At 41.1% G+C, this 18,200-nt stretch overlaps 1 protein-coding gene across 1 annotated transcript in view; it reads right to left on the minus strand.

Moving 5' to 3' along the window:
• The window catches only part of fat1a (FAT atypical cadherin 1a), a 245,429-nt gene that overhangs the window by 63,933 nt on the left and 163,296 nt on the right, over positions 1-18,200 (minus strand).

Raw genomic sequence — 18,200 nt, forward strand, 5'->3', positions numbered from 1 at the left:
TCCAATCTCCTCAGCGTGCTCCAGCAGGAGTTCCATCTGCTGCTGTGCCAATGGTCGGGAGAATGAGTGAGAGGAGAGCAATTTGCAGCCAGACATCTGGCTCTCTCTGTCTCCTCCTCCACCTCCTGCTCCTTTCTGCGCAACTCCATGCCATAGAGCCCAACTAAGCATGCAATCACAAAGGTCTTCTGATGTGGATTCATCTGGATGTTGAAGAGCAATCTGGACCAATGTGAACTGTTCAGCAGCTGATGGTAGGATGAATATGGGAGGTGTGTAGAGACAATTCACCTGATTCACAACATTCCTGACAAATTCGTGACAGAACGTAACGATGCGCAACAGCGAGGGACATTATTATTGACCGTGCGTAATGGTTCGTGATAATTCACCAGCGATAAATGCCATTAATCGGAATGCGTGGTAACAGGTTGCAACAGTTCCTGAGGACTCATGACACCTCTGCCACGAATCATCACATTCGTGATCACCGGCCAAGAATGTATACTTCGTGGCATTCGTGACTTGTCGTCGTTATGTGTAAACGCACCATAAAGGACCATTGAAGTGAAAAATGGCAAAATGTTTGGTGAAGAAAAAAAACATAAAACAAAACACTTTCACAATATCTCACCAAAAACATCTAGCCAAGAACTCTTACAGTAGCACATCTACTTTGGCATAACTCTGAAGGTGTTTCAAAGCCAAGTCTTAATTGGGAATTTGTTTGAACTAGATTACTTGTACACACAGACAGAAATCAATACTTGTACTAATGGGCATCTAACTGAATTGGATTATTAAACAAGTTATGCTCCAGAAAATGACTAAAAACAACTTTACAAGGATGTTCCTCTGAAAAAGTGCCAATGGATCAAAGGCCCACTCATTATAAATACAATGGCTCTTTTCCAGCAATAATAATAACAATGAATAATAATGGCAATTTTTTGTGCATATTACTTTAATACTTTACTTTATTACTTTAATAGCACGTTTTCTGTTTTCAGGTGCATGCATGTGATGTACAGTTACCAGCTGAATAAGAAAAACATTTAATCAAGACAAGAGTTATAATCCTTTTTCTTACATACAGAAAGTGTATTGTGGCTATGTCAAAAATTATTATTCAACTTTCATAGATAATCTTGCAACGTGCACACAGTTTGCAAATTGATACCGACTTCATACTCAAAATCTTATCAATTCCCATCCCTTGTGACTGCAAGGAGGACACTAGTGAGGGAAGCCACCAAAACACCCAATGCAATTCTGAAGAAAGTGTAGGCCACTTGGGCTGTGACTGGAGCAGCTGTCCCTGAAACTGTGACCATTTGTCTGTTGCATCACAGCTTCGTGTTATAGTTGAAGGGAAGAAGTGAAATTTCATCTAGTTTGCCAGTAAGCATACGAAGATACAAATTTAAATCCGATCTTGATTTTTTTTTAAGATTGTGGCACTGTCCCAAATACCTATATGCCTAACTGTATATTACACAAAGAAGGCAACAGAAAAGGAAAATTAATCATCCTTTTAGCTTACGTTCACTCTTTTCCTTTCTTGTCACAAACACATAGACACACATTATAAACTTTTTAACCCTCATTTACCTCAGTAATAATCAGCACTGAGTGGCTATAAGCCCGATCAATACATATAACTGCAAAAGCAGTATTTTAAATAAATGGCCACTTGATGCTGCTCAAAAAAATCAATGCTAAATAACCACAATTTATCTAAATAAAATCAAAGCTACATGCAGGAATGCACAAGAGAAATAAAGTAGAAAAAGAAGATTCAGCAGTTCTCAGGAAATATAGTAACAGGCCTGAAAGTACTGTGATTCTAAAGGTGCTAAATAACATATTTTAGATTTGTGTACTGCAGAGTTTGAGCTGTGCTAATGCTTTCAGCAAGTCATCAGTCCACATCGGAATTTTCAATAGCAGTGTGTCTTTTGCTTCGGACAGCAAAAAGTGTACTCAGACTCTTAGCATCCTCAAACTGCAAAATCCACTGGGAGTATGTTTTATCAACACAAGCCACTCGTCTACTCGACTTCCGACAGAGGATTATGGAGAGCTGCTGGAATGCCATCTCTGCTTCCCACACCAGTGGCAGGTTTCTACAGTCGCCAAATATGGAGAACAAAGGGATCAACTCAGATTAGACACCTGCATACCAGACACCAGGGGGTGATGTCCCATAAGAAAATGGATGAAGCCGAGCTGTTTAGTGCCGGCAGAATGACGGATTAACCATTTAACAGCCCACTCGTTGGTCAGAAACAGTCAGATCGTTGGTCACATAGTTCTGTTTGTTGTGCACGGCTCGGCTACACCAGAGACAAATATAGACTCAGCCTGACAGGAGTGATAACACTTACAATCTGCTGTGTGCTGTGATGTTGGCAATGCTGTCGAGGTTCACAGATGCCATCTTATGGGGGGAGCACAACATGCCATCTTTCAGTGTTGTAATCTGGCAGTTTGCCACAAATCACGTGGCATATGCAACCTATGTTACACTGCTAATCAGGAATCCCAATATAAAACTAAAAGATTTCTGACTCCAGTCTGAGTATCTGCCAATGCTGGTGATGTCCTTACACTTTTTAGAAGTTACCTATTTTTACTGTTTTCCATAACACATTCATCAGTGTTGATTAAAATCAGAGAAAAGCAGTTTAAATGACTGGCAGCTGAAAGAAATTACCGAAATGGCACAGCATCACAATACAATCTTAGTAATGCTTTCCATACATTATGCAGGGGTTAGATCCCATATGTCACACAGATTCAGCTGCTTTTCAAAGACATTGGCGGCTCCATGATGGTGTTTGATGGGCCTGTGAACTACCCCCCGCCCCAATGCAAATATTTCTGCAGCAAAATCACATCTTCAGTAGAGCAGGAAGGTAAATGGAAAAAAGGAATTTGGCTACAAATATGGAACCACGGTTTGTTTTTCAGTCACAGTCACTTCAGTCAGTCTAACCAGCTGCAACTGGGTGCGTTCCTTGGTAGGTGTCGTAACTATGGCTGTTCAACTGTGTCAAAAATCATAATTATTTTGGACAAAATGTAAATGACAATTATTTAATGACATTACCCGCTGACTTCCAAAACATCCTATGGTTACTGTACTTTTAAAACAAACTTGCATTTTAACAGTGAGATTTCTTTAAGATAACTTAAATTTTAAATATCACTGACTTCTCCTTCCTTCAGCTGCTCCCGTTAAGAGTCATCATAGCAGATCAATCGTTTCCATTTCACCCTGTCCTCTGTAACTTCCTCTGTCACACCAACCACCTGCATGTTCTCCCTCGGCACATCCATAAACCTGTGTGCAACTTTCTCCACTCTTATATGTCACCCTGTGCTCCTCCCTTTTCCTAAAGTAGATGTTCACCACAGCCATTTCCATCCTTTTTACGAAATCAACTACCATCTGCCCTTCCACATTCCTGTCCTTGATACCATATCTGCCCATTACTTCCTCGTCACCTTTGTTCTCTTTGCCAACATGCCCATTGAAGTCCACTCTTTCATGCTTAGGTTCACTCTCCATCACCTCATCTAACTCACTAAAGAAATTATAACTCCCAGCCAGTACATATGTGGGAAAATTAGAACGAACAACTCAAAAAACATTGGGAGGAGGAATAAAGCTTTAACATGGCTCTACCTCTCTTAGCTACCAAGCAAGCTGAAGCTAACAGGTTAACTTTGGTTTGAGTGCTTGAAAAATGCTCATTTTTGTGGACTGGGTTTTAGTTTTCATAACGAGTGACTTGAGTGAGTGTAAAAATAAACTAGGACCGGCATACTGCCTGAACAATCCTGGTGCCATCAGTGCAGCTGATGCCACAAAAGTATCAATACCTATTAATAACTGCTAACGTTCTCACATATAAATTAAATAATATTAAAATGTCACTCAATGTAAGAACTGCAGTGCTAACTTCCTAAGCAGTCCATTCGTCCTGTACAAGTAGCCACACAGCAAGCCATATTATCTCAGGTATTTCTCATAAATTACTCAGAAAAGACAAACATGGTCAAGTCCACAGGTGCTAACAGGTAGCAGAGGCTGCTATTAGCAGTGGCTGTCTACACTGGGCACGCGCGCGCACGCACACACACACACACTGGACATTGTTGCTTGGATTTATCACATATGGCAAAAGCAGAGCATCACTGCAAAAGAGATTGTGTGTACAACCAAGGTAACAATAGTTACCTTGGTTGTGTTACTTTCATAAATGTTGCAAGCCAAAATTGTAATTGCAATAAAAGGTCAGTTTATCAAACAGCCCTAGAAGTAAAATGTAATGCACTAGCATCCCATAAAGGTGAAGTGGCAGACTCTTGTGCTCTTCATTTGACAGAACCTAGGGATAAGCATAGCCACCAATGGATCTCATGGCCAACACAGGATTTCCTTTTTCTATCTAAATATCTAAATTTTACCAGGAAATTGACAACTGCCACTCAAAATCTGATGTTTTCAGCATCACTTTCTCACATTCTGTGACTGAACCAGTCCTGTTTATGTCATTTGCTTTGGGATGTTAGTGCAATTAAACATGGAACATCTCTTTGTAAAAAAAAAAAAAAAAAAAATCTTGTCTGTGAAACAGAACCTGGTGAAATTAAGAAATGATGAGACACTAGTCCAACATTCAGAGAGAATAAAGATGAGCCGCACTGGAAAGGGAGCAGTCTGTTTTCCAACTGTGACATTCCTCTTTAGCTTGGTGTTTTTCTATTGTTATGTCTGTTACTTTGCCCAGATTTTCCAAATATGCATTTGCCTCCAAACAGAAGGCTGATTGTTACAATTTTTAAACAATTCCTATTGTTAGTTTCATCCATTGTGTATTGTATGTGGGAATTAACAAAATGTATGCAGTAGGCACTCAAAATCAACTTCAAAATACATCAATAATGAATGAAATAATCATGCTCAAACCTATCCCTACATGTACATTTACCACTTGTCATGTGCTCACTATTAATGTTATTGTCACAGCTGTTAAAATAAACCTGGCTCCAACAAAATCATCAGTTCCTCGACCATCAGGAGGGTTGCGCAGTTGGATGATTCCATCATTCATTGCCAATGGCTGGCTGACATCACAATGTGGAGCCAGTATTCTGACACCACCCCCCCTGACAGCCGCTCACACACAAATTCCATTGTCCCTGTTATAATGTAAATTTATATTTATTTTCTAACATTGGGGACTTCCCTGAAGATCAAACTCAGCACGAATGATGACAGTATGTACTTTAAGGTGTATCAGCCAGATGGTAGACAAAGGAATGATGTAAGCAAATCTTTAGGGCTCAGACATATTGGCTATGGCCTGAATCAAACAAGCTAGATGAGTGCGCTTCAGCGGTGTGTGCTACTGGTCAGCTCAGAGAGGCCTGGTGGGAGGGTGCGGTGATGCACACTAGTTTTAACACCATGCACAAGAAATCAGTCCAAAACACCAAGAATAATTCATCTTCCTGGAATTACATGAATATGCATTTGCATTGGGCCATGTAGTCCACATATGACCAGGGAAATACTGCTGGGCTCAGAGCTGCCTGGTGGCATAGCAGCTTTCCATTTTAATGCTGCGCATAGACACAAATTCATCTGCGATATCAAGAAGAGTTCTCCTTCCTGGAGTCGTGCAGAAAAGTGAGCAGGATTCTGGAAAAATGACATTCCTGACTTTGTGGAAGAGGAGGACTCAGCTGGTGTGAATTCTGACAGGTGACAACTGACAGGTGCACTGTTACTCAGCCTGTTAGGGTACATGAGTAACATATAAATAAAAATTACTTAATTTATTATTTAATTTATAGACATTTTGAAAGAACATAAAATAAAGTATGTACAATATACAGCCCCCCCAACAACTTCATAGTCCAGCATGATGTTTTATGCAATGTAGACATTGCCTCGCTGAAGCACTACTTTCAAAAAGAATTAAGTTTATACGCAGCGCACTGCAATAGAGGAGTTGAGCTGCAGCAGACTTTAAAAACACATCTGCTCTGCAGTTACACTGCAGGTATGCAGGGGATCCATATCCAAACAAAGGATCGGAAAGGGATCGGGTTTTATGAAACAATACCACCTCTCCATAAAATGAACCAGATAGGCCCAGATAGGGATCTTGTGGATCAGCTTGGGGCATCCCCAACAATAACCATGGGAATGTGTTTGAATCTGAGCCTCTACCCTGCGTTACACACTGCCAACAATCCATCTCGTTTTAAATATGTTTTCTCATGTCACACCAAATATAATATAGCAGCAGATCCCCCTGCAGTCATCCACCTTTTACACACAAAAATGCACCAACCCTCCCACACATGTGCACCTCCACATGTGCGTCCACACAAAGAGGCAGCCCAATGTCTCTCAGTCATGCCAGATTCGGATAACATGTCTTGTGAATCTTGAGCAAGGTGGCAGGAGCTGATAATGCTGTCAAGAAATGCGCAGTGTTCTATTACATATGGCTTAGAAAGCTCACAAAAGGCCATTCTGGCCTCTCTCAATTTCCATATGCACACTAACTTGCCTTTCCCTTTGCAAACGGCCTCTACATCAATTCAAAAGATCTTTGCTCCCCAAACATCACAAAGCAGAATGATGCGGTCTGACTGCAGCAGAACTGCTGGTGCAGAAGAAAACTCAGAAGCCTTTGTGTGTGGTTTTCCTCTGGGAATGCTCAAGAGGAAGAAGATTTGGACTGAGACGCAGACGTGACAGATGGAGACACTAACGGGAAAAAAAAGGCGCTAAGCTGGTGAGAGTTAAAACAAGAAGAGACTGAGAGAAAAAGCTCAGGAATGTGGTTAGAAAACAGGTTCTGTTAAAATGAAAGTAATCAACAAATGCTAGAATAAAAAAAAAAGAAAAAAGATAATCAAATGAAATCAGCTGTGATACTGGATAAAAAACATGATGAATTAAGGCAGTTCTGTTGTCATTCCTGAGTTTCGTTGTTGGGAACATGTTGATCTCCATGGAGCTGTTTGCGTGTATGTTAAAATGTTATCTCAAGAACCCCTAATCCAGTGTTGGTAAAGGTCAACAATCAACATCAAAGGTCAATGCCAAATCCCTGGCCTCATGGAACCGTCTCGAAAAGTGGATAATTTGATGATTCGGGCATTTTATTGTTAGTGAACCTGTTTTAAAGCATGTCTAACATTTTCTGTACATGACTGATACTTTGAAATGTCGATGGAACACCTTGTGTCAGTAAAACCTTAGAGTAGCACCGAAGCCATGACATGATGAGGAAACATCTGCAAAAGTTTTTTTTAAATAAATCATGTACCCCTTCCCCTGAGGGGTGAACAGGAGGAGGGCATAGGTGTTCAAAGAGTGAGTTCTCCAACCATCAAGCCACCATGCCTCTGAAAAAGAGTATGAAAATTAAGCAATGCAAAACTGAGCCAGAGTCTTTATAATGCTGAGTGAAATCACATGAGAAACAAGAGACTAAGAACAGATTGTAAGCAGAACAGCTTGAGGTACTTCTGTGTGGCCAAGGGAGCATGTCATATCGCCAGCGAAGGGGGGAAGGGAGGCTGGGCTGTATGCCGACACTGCCTTCTTGGCGCCGTTCCTGGCTATGAGGTGCTCATTTTGGAATGTGGCACCCCTTGTCTACTTCAGGTGATCCTTCAGAGCTGCCGTCATGGAACCGCAACGGTCAAAAAGAAAAGAATGGAAGACTGTGCTCTGTTGGCCTCCCACACTCCTGGAGGCTCCTACTGATATCCCCGACAGACTCACAGGAAAAATTTACACGATCAAAATCCAGTGGTTTTTGTTTTTTCAACTTACAGTTTGTCATGGTGACTCAGAAATAAAATAAGACTTGCAGAACAAAAGCAAGCTTAACGTGCAGGCAGCACAAACACAGCCATGTATTGTGGGCAACAAAACACCTTTTGTGTAGTATCCAAAACAGGCCACATGGGAGCTTTCACTGTGCTTGTGTTCTTCCTGTGCCATGCGTAGGAGAGGATGCCCCCTGCCAGGTGGCAGGTTGTGGGTATAAACAGGACACTGATCACTCACTCATAAATGGCTTGTTCCCAAAACAGGATTAACACAGTCCTCTACCCTCCAGCATTGTCACGTGCACTTTACTCCACCCAAAAAAAACGTCACTGTCCTCACACGCCTCGCCACTAAATATGTTCTGAAAATGGAGGGAGGAAAATAATCAGGAAGACAGACAATGAGAGCTGCTGGGAGAAACTGAAAAAAATGGTGGGGAAAAAATTCCAGTGAGGAAGAAAATAGGCCAGCCCGTCTGGCAGCACAGCTTCCACATGACTTTGATTTGAGGAACAGATAAGTAGAGTTTTGAGCTTTCACAAGATCCGCCCCATGTATAAAGAGCTAATTACCAATGGAACTGTTTGACGAGCTTCAAAATTATCCAGCACACTGTAGTCAAATAAAATTCCTCTATACTTAAGTACTCGCTTATATGTTAATTCTAATCTTCAAAATTCTTTTCATTTAAACCCAACAGAATTTTTTTAGGGGATGAAACTTTTACAATGCAATCCTTCAGGTGTTTTTATTATTTCTTTCTTTCTTTCTATTTTTTTTAATTAGAGAAAAGCAGTAATGGCCTTCATGACCAGCAGACTGAAGACTCTGCAAATGCAAGAAACTGATGAGCTCATTTTGAGCCCATGCAACTTCAACCACACTCGTATATTCTTTGAAATACCTCTAAATGAATAATAATAAATCAATTACAATTTATTTACGATTACTAAAGCACTAATTTACCATTACGGACCAAGTAATGGTGCACCTCTAACCAAGCATGTGTCTCTGGCCATGTTTGGAGCAGCTGAGTCCTCCTCACCATTCAGCATGGCAAGAATAGTCATTTTGTTCAGAGTCAGAGCCCCAGGATTGTCTGCAGGTCACTCCAGGCAGACGCACTCTTCTTAGTATCTCAGATAAATTTCATGCCGAGTTGTGACTGAGAACTCCAGGCTACTTGGAGTCAAGCAACAGAGTACAAGATGGCCTGGGTCCGCCTCATTTCTGCTCATGAACCACTCACTGTACCTGCTTTGTTTTAATTAAACAGTCGGATTCCCCTGGTCCGCACCAGTTCTAAGTCAGCTGATGGAAGCCACTGTGCTCATTGGGACCTTTAATCCAATCCAATCCGGTTTATTTGTAGAGCACATTTAAAACAACAAGGATGACAAAAGTGCTGTACAACAAAGACATAAATAAATAAAAATAAATACATAGTAAACAACAGTGGCAACAATGTAAGTCTTTAAAACAGTAAAATCATCAACTATCTAGTCAAAAGCCAAAGAAAACAAATATCTTTTAAGAGATTTAAAGACTAGAGGTGAATCTGCCTGCCTGATACAGAGAGGCAGGTCATTCCACAATCTGGGACCAACAACAGAAAAAGCTCTATCACCTCTAAGTTTGAGCTTGGTCTGAGGAACTACAAGCAGAGCTTGATCTCGTGACCTAAGCGAACGCAATGGGGAATAAGACACGAGCAGGTCAGACAGAAACAGTGGGGCAAGATCACTGAGACATTTAAAAACAAACAATAAAATTTTTAAATCAATACGATATCGAACTGGCAGCCAGTGAAGGAAAGAAAGAACGGGTGAAATATGGTCATACTTCGTGATCCAGTTAAAAGACGGGCTGCAGCGTTCTGAACCAGCTGCATCCGTGCAAGTGAGGTCTGTCCAAAAAGTAATGGACCTTTTTATTTTTTCAAAAACTATATGGATTTGAATCATGTGTGACTGCATCAGCCAAGCTTGAACCTTTGTGCGCATGCATGAGTTTTTTCACGCCTGTCGGTTGCGTCATTCGCCTGTGGGCAGGCTTTGAGTGAGCACTGGTCCACCCCACTCGTCGGATTTTTATTGTCAGTGAAATGGCTGAGAGACTGCCGCTTTGCTCCATGAAATTTTTTTCAGAACAGCCAGTTGGAAACCATTCGAAAGATTCAGATGGATTTCGGTGAAGATTCTGTCGGTGTCACACGGATTAAGGAGTGTTAAAACCTTTTTAACGACGGCCCACAGTGGCAGAGGGTGCGCTGCGCACCGAGCAGCCATTGACAGGCTGGAAAGACCAGATCATTTCTAAACTGAAGGCTGTGTTGATCCGGGACATCGTGCGACTACCACAGAAATGGCAAGAGAGCTGGACATAGCACTTTTGCAGCACATTCCACTGTTACAGGAGATTTTCTAATGAAAGACGTGCAGAGGATTTTGTGCGTCGGCACGGTGCCGCTCATGGCGTGCAACAAAAAAACACCTCCGTGTTGGAAGTCTCACAGGACATGTTGTGGCATGTCCAGCTGTTACACAATTTCTCGGATACTCACTCGACTGAAAAGCCATCGAAAGCCGTCTGAATCTTCTGAATGGTTTCCAACACGGAGGTGTTTTTTTTGTTGTGCGCCATGAGCGGGTCCGTGCCGACACGCGAAATCCTCCGCACGTCTTTCATTACAAAATGAAAATGGTTGTGCAAGTAACTTTTTTTTGTGCAAGTAATTTTTTTTGTCACTAGCACCAGTGGAAGTAGGTTAAAAAATGTATTTCAACCCCTGTAAATGGAAGACTGAAGTCAGTGCACTGCATCTACATGTCACAATTTGGACTTCAGCAGCAGTGGAACACCAAAATGTAAGTCCCTTTTCTGTTGTTTATAAATGAATAAAATATCAAATGACAAGGATCTATTTTAGCCATTAGATAAAACAAATAATGAATGTTTTTACATGCTTTCGATGGAACAAATATTTAATTCGGTGAAAGCTGGAACATACCATTCAACGAGACAAAGCCATGTTGAATGGTATGTTCCAGCTTTCACCTCATGAAATATTCGTACCATTGAACTCATAAACATTCATTATTTGTGTAATGACTGGATGCACTACTGGCTATAAAACACATCCTCTATTTAGTTCAACATGCATGTGTGACTTTAACTATGTGTGTGTGCATTGTGACAACACTCAAAACAGCCAGTCTGGCATGGGAAAACACTCGATATCAAGCATTCTGCAGGTCACATTGATTACAACTCAACCTGAAAAAAATGACAGAACCATCCATCATCCAGGTGAAGCTCCTGAAGTACATGTCACTAGGTGAGAATTTCAGGGCATTTTTGCCCCTGTCTCTCCTTGGATCTTGCAGAATTGTTTCAGTATCAAAAATGTACATTTTTCCTTTGTTTGTTTTTGACAGTGTCAAAAAGAAAATATTGTTCAGTAGCCTCTCATCAGCAGACACACAAGACAGGCAAGTGATTGACAGCAGCTGCTGCACCAGGTGGTACAAATTGCATTGGTATAATTGGGTTCAGTGATGAATGAAAAATGCCTCACAGCAAGCCTAGAGTTTTTGGCATCCAATATGACAGCACCATTGGCCTTTACTAAAAATTGCAAATCTAATATATTAAATATGTCATTCATTTACAACCACCTTGTTCTAAAGGACAGACCCTTGCCTTATTCCTTGTAAGTTGTTGAGGAACATTTCAGCTCATGCTGAAGAGAAACTGCAACTATGTGAACAACGCCTGGATATCAACTGATAATATCAAGGTTACAAGACTTAGAGCCCCTTCACACATAGTGCGAAGTTTGGTCGAAGTGCACACGAAGCAGGAATCGTGCAAAACGTGTAAAATCGTACCTGCCTCGAATGCTTCGTACACCTGTTGCTACAACTATATGCGCACAGCAGCGGCTGAAAGACAGAGTGTGCACTGTGCAAACCCATCGATCCCTCTCGCGGCAGGTGTCAGCCAAATTCCAGCTGACACGCAGGAACATCTAACACCGCTTGTTTGGCACTTAGAAAATGTGTGGCCATTCACACTCTTGGCACGATAACAGACTGCAGATAATCACTGTCTTGCTGGCAGTGAAATTTATCTAAGTTCCCCACGAGTGTGGCTTTGGTGTGCGCGCTGAACTGACAGGAGGTGTGTCCGTCCACTGAAGCGGCTGTGGAGATCTGTGGATCTGGACATCCCAGCTGGACAACATGTACTGTGTTTGGACAGACATGGACTAACAACTGCCCACTATGACACGCGCGTGTGTCTATTTGCTGTCATCACGTGGACATAAATATAAACATGTATCGCTGTGGTGATATATGCTGTGTGCTGCCCCCAGGTTGAAAAAGACCATCAGATCTGAACATGCAGCGGGTGATCTGACTTTCACATCACCCACGTGCGATCTGTACCATATGACGCGGTGTCAGATCTGGTGCGCCGTCCACAAGACACGCGTATCAGGCAGGACACGAGGGCGGGCAGGCTGGACACGTGCCAACAGATGTGGACATGTGAAGAGCTTCATCATTCAACTGCTTCATCATGCTTCAACTGCTTCATCATTCATGTCATTTCATGACTGTATGTCTGTGACCATGGGTCATCTACAGAGGAACAGACTGATCATATTTGTATTGCCCGCTTGATAAGAGGGATTCAATATAAAATGCTGTGTTTTTTATGGTGTATGGTGGGGTGGGCAATCATGGGCCATGAAGGGCTGAGACACTGCATGTTTTCCTCACTATCAATCACCTCAGCAGGTGATTTCATTCATGATAAGGTGTCTCAGCAGGTGATTTCATTGACAATCGGGTGTTTATGTTCAGGGGAGAAACTCATCAGCAACCTACCTGCTGAGGTGATTGGTTGCAAGGGAAAACCTGCACTGTCTTGGTCCTCACTGTCCACTCCTAGTGTATGTTTTTTTTTTTTAAATACGTCCATCTCTTTGTTGACTTCATGGATTTTCCCCGCACCGTTTACGGACCAGTGACGGTAGCTGAGTGGTAAAATTTTGGGCTGGCAATCAGTAAAGTGCAGGTATGAACCCCATGGGTGGTATGTTTTTATTTTTTATTTATTCCACATCAGCAGCGCAATGTGGTGCACCTCGCACTGAGTTCCTGCTCGAAAGACACCATGGTGTGCACTAACCCTCGCACTGGGATCGTGCACACCTGCCCGTCGGCGCAATGTTTCGTGGTGTGCTAATTCGAACTGTTTCGCACTGTTTTCGCCATATTCAACCAAACTTCGCACTATGTGTGAAGGGGCCTTTAAACCGATCAGAGGCAGAGTGTTTCTGACTACAGCATTCCAACACTGAAATAACTTTGCACCAAGTTGAGGCTGTCTGCAAATTGTGTTTGTGGTCCTCTAATTTAGAAAAGAAAACATCCTGTTTTTAGGTATTTCCCTCACAAGAGTTGATGTGGAACAGAGACCAATTCTGGCATGGAAAGTGTATTGACAGTAGGTCCAAATCATGGAATGTTGGGGTTCTTTTGTGACGCAGAAAATATTCCGTTCACATCTGTCAAGTTTCATTAATCATTAGTCTGACATTCCAAGTGGCAGTGTACAGTGTTTGTGTTGTTCGGGATGTAGTCCTAATTTGGTGTCATCCACAAGTTGGTCATTCCATGAGAAGTAGATTTCCAAACAGACACAACAGGTTGGCCTATGTCTGGAGCACTATAAAACATGGGAAGCTTGTGTGTGAAAAGGAAAGAGATGCTACACAGACATTTTTCCCAACATCTTGAAAGCTGGCATGAAGATCCATGGCAACCAGTGAGGACCAGCTACTTAAGCCTTTCTTCTGCCATCAGAGCAGCAGTTGGATAGTTGCACATTCCACACCTGCTCTACCATTAACAGACTTTTTTGGACACATCCCTTCAACTTGGCCACAGCATCGTTCTCAGGATCAATGGAACACAGATGACCCCCAAAACATGACAAGGTGACAATATCATCAAGGGTACTCCAGCAGTGGAAATGACTCCACTTCATCTAAGGCAGTGTTTTTGTTGTGGATATTATGCATCATGCAAAAATAAAAAATAAAAATAAATCAATGCAAGTTTAAAAGCTTTTTAGATCAGTCTTTTTTGAAACTTTTGACACTACCTGAAATGGCTTCCTGTAATGTAAAAACACTGCCATTATTGCCATTCCCAGTGAAAATTAAGACCCACTGAGAATTAGACCTTTTGAATAGGTTAACCTTTGAGTGTGATTAATGTGACTTCAAATGTCATTGCATGTAGCACTGCTGAGATGTTTTTAAATAATTGTCTGTTGACTGGGCTTTTAAAAAAATGTGTTTGCATAGAGAGAAAATTATGGCTGAAAAAAGGTGCCCTGGTGCTGATTTTTAAGATTCTGCAATAAAAAACAAACAAACTAAGGACACACTATTTCCACGGATGGGCTGAAAAATGCCAGTGAAGGAGGTGCTCCATCCAAGGCTCAGTGGAGCACAGGAGCCAGATGATGAAAAGCTTTATTGAGACAGAGTGACAACAAATAGATTATTTTTCAGCAACAGTTTTCTGAAGCTCTTCTTTCAGGACAAAAGATCATGCATTTCAGACACTGACGTCCCATATGACCCAAACTATGTATAAGTGTTCAAAAAACCATGGACAAGGCATGACCATGTCAACACACACACACACACACACACACACACACACACACACACACACACACACACACACACACACACACACACACACACACACGCATGCTTTGATCCAAAAAATAAGCATGGAAAAGAAGTGGAATTAATTTTACATCATTATAATTCACAGTATTGAACTATTTTAAGGTTTCAAAGCTGTTTTTATGCTGCTCCAGTGTGATTTCATTGAAAATGTCTCACATCTGAGCATGCCACTGTATCGATCTGTAATCAGTATTTACCTTTTCCTTGATTTTGCCGAGGTTAGAATGAGAATGTTGTAGCAATCCAAAAAGAAAAAAGAGAAGAAGGCTCATGGGTTGAGAGAGAAAGAGAAGGGAGGTGTGGAGGAGCTCAAGAATGCACACGTAAAAAAAAAAACACACTCTGGCGAGACGTGACCATCATCATAGTGGTTTCAGGAATGAGACAATGGAAGATTCCTGGTGGCTCAACACTCAATAAAGATGAAAAGAAAACAAGACGGGAAGGAATTCTGAACAATGTCTGAAAATTATTCAAATCAACCAGCTCTGTTATATTGTTACTGGATTTGTTTGTTTGGTTTTGTTTTTTTTTTCCCTGCATGTCTCCTCATCATAATGATAAAATTAGTTTTGGCTGGAGACACGAGGAAAGGTTCACAAAAGTTCAAAACAAGAGATACTAGGAAATATATTCAGGTTTTCCACACTGTGGACAATGACAAAAAGTCAATAGATCAACAGAGATGAGTCAGTGCTGCAGTGCCGGAGCATATGTCATATTTGATCATAGGACATAGCCAACTTCATCATACATAAGTTTTCATACCGTAAACAAGTCCTGAGTTCTTGGCTGGCTGGCTGGCTGTGAACAGTTTTGATCTGATTTGGCTCAAACGTGATGAAGTGACACAGGTCAAGGTCAAAATTTTGGCCCAATGTTTATTATGTATATGAAAATATGTAGAAGAGGTATTGTTGAGAACCAGGTTGTAGATACACATCTAATTGCTACCAGGGCTGTGAAATGAAAATTGTGAAATCCGAGGAAAATTTGTAGGGGGGTTTGGGGGGGGCAAAGCCCCCCAGGATCCTGGGTCTAGGGCCCTGTAGGGCCCCAGAATTAAATTTTTATCTAATGATACTTTTTCAGCATCTCCTGGAAGAACAAATCTCAAAATGAGTGCATATTTAAATGATCCTATATTCAACCTTTTATTTGACCTGTCAATGATCATGCTGAAATAACAGAATATGACATGGAAGTAGGACCTGGAATGATTTTCCTTTTAATTGTAAACCAAATTATGCATTAACTCAGAACAGATAAACTACATGAAATTCATGAAGACTGAAAAGACTGTTAAAGCATTTCAAAAACCACAGCTAAAGCTTGTAGAATATTTGGAAGATCATGGTAAAATACCAATAACATACCTTATAGTAAAAAGTCACTTATATTCTTGTGTAAATTCATGCAGCCTAAATCCATTAAAAAAAAATGATGTCTTTTTTACAATGGAAGAAAGTCTAGATTAATGAAAAAAGTCACATAATCTTGTCTAAAATCCTGTTTGAACAGCAGAAAGTTTATTTTCTAGGAAGAGAAAAATTCTTACCGTGATTCCTGATGGCATAGTTCGCTTTTCCCTTTTCTTTTATCTTTCAAGTGTGCTGATGAAGCTAGCGACGATTCCACGGATTCTTGTCCTTATAAGACTTTTTCAAACCGTCTTTCTCTCTATCTTCTCTCTGTCCGACGTCGGTCCGTGACACAGACATGCTGCACAATTCTTACTTTACAAACGTGAAAGCTCTAAAGGTTTGGGATGTCCACATGCTACATTTAGCTTAAGCGTCGCACAGGAGCCACACAGCGTCACCACAGCAACCAACCAGTCCCACTTTACGACAACTGTCATAACAGCTACGCTCTGAGTAGCATTTTTCCTCCTTGAAACTCCGCGGATCCAAGGAAACTGATGTGTATCTGTAACACACATATCAGTGTCCGCGGACTTATAAAACTTACACAATGTCATAAAAAAGAGAATGCTTTGCTATAAGCATTTTAAAAACTCAGTGATGATCACGATTAAAGAGTACAACACTAACACCCCGCCCCCCCTTCCCCATGATGAAAGTTTTCACAGCGCTGTACTACGAAACACATATCAAGACAAATTACCTTTTAAAGTTTACATTTACAATTACATTACACTTTACATTTAGTTATGGAAGCATGCACACATTTACATCCAATAACATTTTTACCTCTTCAGTGGTCATAAGAACTTGTTTACTTAAAGTGTTTTTAGCTGACCCTGTGCCACTACATTCACTAGCCAGTTAGCCAGTGATGGTATTAATAACAGACCCATGAATTACAATTCTGAGTGAAAAGCTGACTCGCAAATCACAGAGCTCCCCTTTAAAGTAAATGTGGCTCAACCTGAAGTTGCTTTTGGTGAATGTTTCTTCAATTATTAAAATCTATTCTGAAACACTGGTCAAGCCTGAAGAAAATGTTGCAATTACTATGGGGAAGTGACGTTGTTTACCCTGTCTAAACAGGTCTGCCTGTTTTGATAGAAGGTAATGATTCAGCATTTCAGCATATAGAATCTTAATATTTAAATCCTAACATGCAATGTTATCATTAGGGTTTGCACATACACAGCTGTATAGTCATCCAAAGTACTTTAATAGGAATCCACAGTCTCGTTTGAACACTTGCGTGATATTGCAGAATATAACCACTTCCAGGGAAAGCCTGCACAAACACAGCATCACTTCTAAAGGAAAAATGGTGTACTGTTTTGTTTTTGGCTGCAATCACTGAAGCAGTTGCGAAAAGTGCCTTTTTTTTTTTTAAATATCAGTGGAAAAGGGAAGATGCAGCAAATGGGAGAGGTTATGTCGGTAAGTTTTAGCCTACACACCTTGAGAGAGTAGCTGCGGCCTCTCGCCTGCACAACCGCCTCGACATACAGTGAGGAAAATAAGTATTTGAACACCCTGCGATTTTGCAATTTCTCCCACTTAGAAATCATGGAGGGGTCTGAAATTTTCATCTTAGGTGCATGTCCACTGTGAGAGACATAATCTAAAAAAAACAAATCAGGAAATCACAATGTATGATTTTTTAATAATTTATTTGTATGTTACTGCTGCAAATAAGTTTTTGAACACCTGTGAAAATCAATGCTAATATTTGGTACAGTAGCCTTTGTTTGCAATTACAGACGTCAAACGTTTCCTGTAGTTTTTCACCAGGTTTGCAAACACTGCAGCAGGGATTTTGGCCCATTCCTCCACACAGATCTTCTCTAGATCAGCCAGGTTACTGGGCTGTTGCTGAGAAACACGGAGTTTCAGCTCCCTCCAAAGATTTTCTATTGGGTTTAGGTCTGGAGACTGGCTAAGCCACTCCAGAACCTTGATATGCTTCTTACGGAGCCACTCCTTGGTTATCCTGGCTGTGTGCTTTGGGTCATTGTCATGTTGGAAGACCCATCCACAACCCATCTTCAATGCTCTAACTGAGGGAATGAGGTTGTTCCCCAAAATCTTGCAATACATGGCCCCTGTCATCTTCTCCTTAATACAGTGC

This window comes from Thalassophryne amazonica, chromosome 15 (assembly GCF_902500255.1).
Source record: "Thalassophryne amazonica chromosome 15, fThaAma1.1, whole genome shotgun sequence".
NCBI classification, from domain to species: Eukaryota; Metazoa; Chordata; class Actinopteri; order Batrachoidiformes; family Batrachoididae; genus Thalassophryne; species Thalassophryne amazonica.